General features: G+C 49.5%; 1 pseudogene; it reads right to left on the bottom strand.

Annotated features, from left to right (window-relative positions):
- Nucleotides 1-495: 495 nt before the first annotated feature.
- On the bottom strand, nt 496-1,107 carry LOC114901279 (annotated as a pseudogene).
- Nucleotides 1,108-6,421: the final 5,314 nt, after the last annotated feature.

Raw genomic sequence — 6,421 nt, 5'->3', positions numbered from 1 at the left:
ACAGCATGCTGTACTGCTGCTGCAGTTTTGGAGATGGTTTCCTAAGAGGCCTTTTTGCTCTAAGTCCTTCAAACCCGTCAACGTGGGCTTTGCCTGTACTGTGTCTTCAGATCCACTGGTTGCCAGGAAAGGGGAATTGAAGGCAACATCTCCAGGTGAGTCAGAGTAGCAGTGAACTCCAGCAGAGCCTCTGCCAAGTCCTCAGAGAAATGGGGAAATAAGCTAAGACCCACCTTTCTTTCTCCTCTCTTAAATAAAACAAGTCTTCCATAACTTGCCCTAAGCACACAGAGCTCCCACTTTCCTTTCCCAGAACAAGTAACACTGGTTGGTTCTGTAACAGTCTACACGTCTGTTCTATTGCACTGTCAAACCTGAGGGGGAAAACCCGTTGAGATGTTTGGGGACGTGGCAAGGGCAGACCCACTGTAGAGGCCACAGCACATCACAGAGGATTTCGGGGTTTGAGGTGAGGGAAGGCTGGGTAGAACTGTGTTACACATCAGCCCTCCAACTCTGATGGGCCTCCACCTCTTCTGGTACCACCAGCAGGAGTTCACAGTTCTTTCCTCGCAAAAGATGTTTTAGAAATTTCCTGAGCTTGCCCTTGCCTCCAATCCATTCGGGAGTCTTCAGTTTGGAGTCGAGGTTGTAATAGGCACCTCCCACCTCTCGAACACAGATCCAGTGCTGCCTTTTGAGTGGCAACTTCAGTGGACCCCAACACAGGCTGGAGGGCAGATTCATGATGAAGCCCATAACGTTAGTGAGAGCAATGGCTCTGACATCCTTGAGCTTGTCCCACCAAACGGCTTCATAGTCTTTGGTTTGAAGTGCTGCCATAATGACGTTCACATCGTAGTTCCCATTTCCCAGCATGCTCTTCTTGTGGGGGGTCATCACCATGGTGTTTGGAGACAACCTCTGGAAAATCTCTTGCAGCGTGTCCCGGGTGAAGGCATTGCTGTCCTGGAAGACGTTATTGAGGGCGTGCAGAGCACAAAGCTCCCTGCGCTGTTTCTCATGGTAGATTTGTAGGGGTGCAGCCTGGGGCACCTCCAATGATTCGGATTTAGCCTTGTCTCCTTTCCATGGCACGCAACTCATGTTTTTCGTTTTAGGTTCCAGAGAGGGCTAAAAACACCCCACTCTTCCCTCCTGAGGAGGAATGGAAGCTTCTCAGTCTTTGCAGGATTCCTGAGGTCTACCTTATTCTCTGGTGTCCATGATTTATGCTTTGTCACGGGGAGAAAAGGTTGTAATCAAAAGGAACAGTAATCCCCCTCTTCTCAAAACAAAGATAACTTTTGGATTTAGTGTATTTTGCCACCACTGTCGAAGTGCAGAAGTTTAAAAAAATCATATAAAATCTAAGACCTTGTTTTCCTTCTTCCACCCTCCTCTTCTACCCCTTCCAAAAAAACACGATTTTCTTGCTGTATTTTCCTTTCTGCAAATGCCAAATAGGCCTCAAGGCAGGAGGACCAAACGGAGTCGGTCACATCGCTCCTTTTCTTCCATTTCTTTGGTACCACAACGCCACTGACTCAGCAGACAAGGCCTAGGTGGCGGATAAAATGCAAATTTCGAGCAGCTAGCGAGGGCCGGCCAGCGTGGGATCGCGGGCCCTGCTGGGGCGTCAGGGGAGGCTTTCCATCCTCTCGGGTGCGGTGGGACCCCGCGGGGCCGAGGACGGCGCAGCTCTCTCGGAAAGCACGGACTCTCTCTCACCCTCTTGCCGCGGCCCGCTGCAGGCCGCCACCTGGGCCGCGCACGTGCGCACCTGAGCCCGACGTCAGCGGCCCCAGCCCGGCGCCGTGCTCCGAAAACGCCCTCCTTCGCCGTCCCAGCCCCCGCCCCGCCGCGGCATCCCCTCTGATGTTGGCCTGATGTCAGCGGCGCTGGCTTTGGGGCCGCGGCCGCCGTGCATCTGTTGCGCGGGTGCAGGCTGCGTTGGGCCCCCTGGCGGTGTGGGGTGGGTAGCCCGGCGGCAGCTGTAGTGGCAACTCGCCGCAGGTAGAGATAGTGCCCGGCTCCTCGGCTGGTGCCCAGATCCTCTGCTCTCTCTCTCCGGGGCTGGGCAGGGTGGAGGACGGAGTCCCGCCCCGATGCCTGTCCCACCCCTCTCCTCCCCCGGGGCGTCGGCTCAGTTCCCAGTCTATTTTTTCTGATATGAGTGTTGCTACTCCAGCTTTCTTTTGATTTCCATTTGCATGGAATATCTTTTTCTATCCCCTCACTTTCAGTATGTATGTGTCCCTACGTCTGAAGTGGGTATATATGGGTCTTCTTTTTGTATCCATCCAGCGAGCCTATGTCTTTTGGTTGGAGCATTTAATCCATTCACGTTTAAGGTAATTACCCATATGTATGTTCCTATTACCATTTTCTTAATTGTTATGGGTTTCTTTTTGTAGGTCCTTTTCTTCTCTTGTGTTTCCTACTTAGAGAAGTTCCTTTAGCATTTGTTGTAGAGCTGGTTTGGTGGTGCTGAATTTTCTTGTTTTTGCTTGTCTGTAAAATTTTGATTTCTCCATCGAATCTGAATGAGATCCTTGCTGGGTAGAGTAGTCTTGGTTGTAGGTTCTTCCCTTTCATCACTTTAAATATATCATGCTACTCCCTTCTGGCTTGTAGAGTTTCTGCTGAGAAATCAGCTGTTAACCTTATGGGAGTTCCCTTGTATGTTATTTGTCATTTTTCCCTTGTTGCTTTCAATAATTTTTCTTTGTCTTTAATTTTTGTCAATTTGATTACTATGTGTCTCGGTATGTTTCTCCTTGGGTTTATCCTGCCTGAGACTCTCTGTGCTTCCTGGACTTGGGTGGCTGTTTCCTTTCCCATGTTAGGTAAGTTTTCAACTATAATCTCTTCAAATATTTTTTCGTGTCCTTTCTCTCTCTCTTATCCTTCTGGGACCCCTATAATGGGAATGTTGTTGGATTTAATGTTGTCCCAGAGGTCTCTTAGGCTGTCTTAATTTCTTTTCATTCTTTTTTCTTTATTCTGTTCTGCAGCAGTGAATTCCACGATTCTGTCTTCCAGGTCACTTATCCGTTCTTCTGCCTCAGTTATTCTGCTATTGATTCCGTCTAGTGTAATTTTCATTTCACTTATTGTATTGTTCATCTCTGTTTGTTTGTTCTTTAATAATTCTTCTAGGTCTTTGTTAAACATTTCTTGCACCTTCTTGATCTTTGCCTCTATTCTTTTTCCAAAGTCCTGGATCATCTTCACTGTCATTATTCAAGGTTGCCTATCTCCAGCTCATTTAGTTGTTTTTCTGGGGTTTTATCTTGTTCCTTCATCTGGTACAAAGTCCTCTGCCTTTTCATTTTGTCTGTCTTTCTGTGAATGTGGTTTTTGTTCCACAGGCTGCAGGACTGTAGTTCTTGCTTCTGCTATCTGCCCTCTGGTGGATGAGGCTATCTAAGAGGCTTGTGCAAGCTTCCTGATGGGAGGGACTGGTGGTGGGTAGAGCTAGGTGTTGCTCTGGTGGGCAGAGCTCAATAAAACTTACTCTGCTTGTCTGCTGATGTGTGGGGCTGGGTTCCCTCCCTGTTGGTTGTTTGGCCTGAAGCGATCCAGCACTGGAGCCTACCTGGCTCTTTGGTGGGGCTAATGGCAGACACTGGGAGGGCTCACTCCAAGGGGTACTTCCCAGAACTTCTGCTGCCAGTGTCCTTGGCCCCACGGTGAGCCACAGCCACCCCCTGCCTCTCCAGGAGGCCCTCCAACACTAGCAGGTAGGTCTGGTTCAGTCTCTGTGGGGTTACTGCTCCTTCCCCTGGGTCCCGATGCGCACACTACTTTGTGTGTGCCCTCCAAGAGTGGAGTCTCTGTTTCCCCCAGTCCTGTCAGAGTCCTGCAATCAAATCCCACTAGCCTTCTAAGTCTGATCCTCTAGGAATTCCTCCTCCCGTGGCCAGAACCCCAGGTCGGGAAGTGTGATGTAGGGCTCAGAACCTTCACTCCAGTGGGTGGACTTCTGTGGTGTAAGTGTTCTCCAGTTTGTGAGTCACCCACCCAGCAGTTACGGGATTTGATTTGATTGTGATTGAGCCCCTCCTACCGTCTCATTGTGGCTTCTCCTTTGTCTTTGGATGTGGGGTATCTTATTTGGTGAGTTCCAGTGTCTTCCTGTCGATGATTGTTCAGCAGTTAGTTGTGATTCCGGTGCTCTCGCAAGAGGGAGTGAGAGCACGTCCTTCTACTCTGCCATCTTGAACCAATCTCCACTGGTGAGTTCTTAATTAGCAGTGTGAATGGTATTGTTAAAGGTCCTGAATCAGGATTGAAATACCCCCCCACACGTAAAGGTGTAAGAACCTGGGGAGGCCGTGTGCAGACAGCACCCTTAGGGCTTCCGACTTGACCCCTCAACACTCTGGTGTCCAGCCACTTCTTTAGGATTTCTTGGGGCCCAATGCTGACTTTAAGGGTTCCATAATCCAGCCTCTGTCTGCCTTTAGTGAGACCCACATTTCCAGGATCCCACAGAGCAGGGTCTGTGTGACTGTTCTGTGGCTTCTCTAACAAATGACCACAAGCTGAGTGGTTTAAAACAACAGGAATTCATTCTCCCCCAGTCCTGGAGATCAGACATCTGAGATCAAGGTGTTGTAGGACTGAAGTCCCTCCAGAGGCTCCAGGATAGGGTTTTTCCTGCCTTATCCAGATTCTGGGGGCTCCATGCGTCCCCAGGCTTTTGGCTGTATCCCTCCCATCTCTGCGTCTGTCTTCACGTGGCTTCTCCTGTGTCTGGCTTTCTCCTCTTTTGTCTCTTGGGAGGATGCTGTTATTGGATTGGGGGCCACCCTAACCCAAAATGACCTCACCTCGAGATCCTTAACTACATATATGAAGACCCTTTTCCGACATATGGTCCTGTTGATGTGTTCTGGGGGGGACACATCTTTTGGGGTCACCATTCAACCCATTATCTGTGTATAAAATAACCCTAATTTTAGGAGATTACCAAGATCTCAAACAAATTGGCACAGACAACAGCCATGTGGGTGGGGGTCTGGTGATGATGAGGACTCTAGAATCACCTGGAAAGGATCAAGGCCTGGCTTCATCAGAAAGTGAGCTCTTCCACCATGGGGCCCGTGGAAACAGCCACTCCTCTCTTTCCGTGGAAAGAGACACAGTGCCAAGTCCAGAAGTGGTTACGTTGCAAAGCTGGCTCTTCTGGGATTTCCTCATCAATAGCATTATGTAACCAATAACTACTGGCTTGGAGAAATTGCTTTCTGGTACGTGATGACAGCACTGTCACTTTAGGTGCAGCAAGCCTAGAGTAGGAATGTTTGAAGGAGAAGAGTTTGAGAGATTGTGAAGCTTGTTTGTTAAGGAAACTGAGCAGATTTTTTAAGGTTGTCAAAGAAACTTCTCTCTTAAACTGAAGGCAGGGCTGAGAGAGCTGAACTCCAGGGATCTTTTAAAGGGGCTGCTCTGAAGCACCATCACCTGAGAGGTGGTCTCAGCACGAGCTGGGGTTTGCGAAAAGTGTGATGAGATCAAGCCTGGCTTTATGTGACAGGTGGGGAGGGGTTTGCAAAGCACCTTGGCTTTTAGAGTAAATGTTTGTTGCTGGAACAAAGTGTCTCCCAAAAATGGGCCGAAGCTGAAGATGCCTCTGTCCCCCTCCTTGTGAAAGTCCAGGGAAGGTGGGTGTCGGGGCCCAGGCTATTGCTGTCAGTGGAGGTGGTGGAGCCAAAGATCCACAGTCCAGACCAAAGGTGCCGATGTACATACAGGAAAAAACCATCTCATGTGAATGTAGTTCAGGCACGTTTAACATGAATGCAGTCGTGTTAATGCCTAACATCTTCTATCTTGTGCCTCCCCTCTGGGACCCCCTCCTCAGTTCCTGAGGCTCCTGTAATACATGTACAGGGGAATGGAGAGTGAGCTCTGTCCAGTCTGGGCCCTGAGTTATCCTGTGTGTGGGTCTATTTGGGGCTGCCGTAACTAATACCACAGACAGGACAGCTTAAACAACAGACATCTCCCAGTCCTGGATGCTGTCTGAGATCAAGGTGTTTCTTCTCAGGCTTCTCTCCTTGGCATGTAGACAGCCATCTTCTTCTCATGTCCTCACATGGTCTCCCCCTGTGCCTATCTGTGTCCTAATCTCTTCTTGTAGAACATCAGTTTTTTGGATTAGGATCCACCCTAGTGACCTCATTTTTACCTTGATCGCCTCTTTAAAAACCCCGACTCCAAATACAGCCACATCCTGGGGTCCTGGGTTTTAGGGATTCAACATGTGAATTTGTGGGGGACATGGCTGAGCCCACACCATCCTGCTTAGGAACCAATATGTGCCTCAGTCCCTGCTTCCCTCAAGTCCCACGGGGATCATGCGATGGCTCAGGGAGAGTCTGGGCAGCGTTTGTGTCCCGGCTGGGGAACC

This window comes from Monodon monoceros, unplaced genomic scaffold (assembly GCF_005190385.1).
Source record: "Monodon monoceros isolate NGI ecotype Baffin Bay Population unplaced genomic scaffold, NGI_Narwhal_1 Super_Scaffold_2, whole genome shotgun sequence".
Taxonomy (NCBI): domain Eukaryota; kingdom Metazoa; phylum Chordata; class Mammalia; order Artiodactyla; family Monodontidae; genus Monodon; species Monodon monoceros.
The sequence above is the reverse complement of the archived record's forward strand: the minus strand, read 5'-3'. Positions and strand labels throughout refer to the sequence as shown.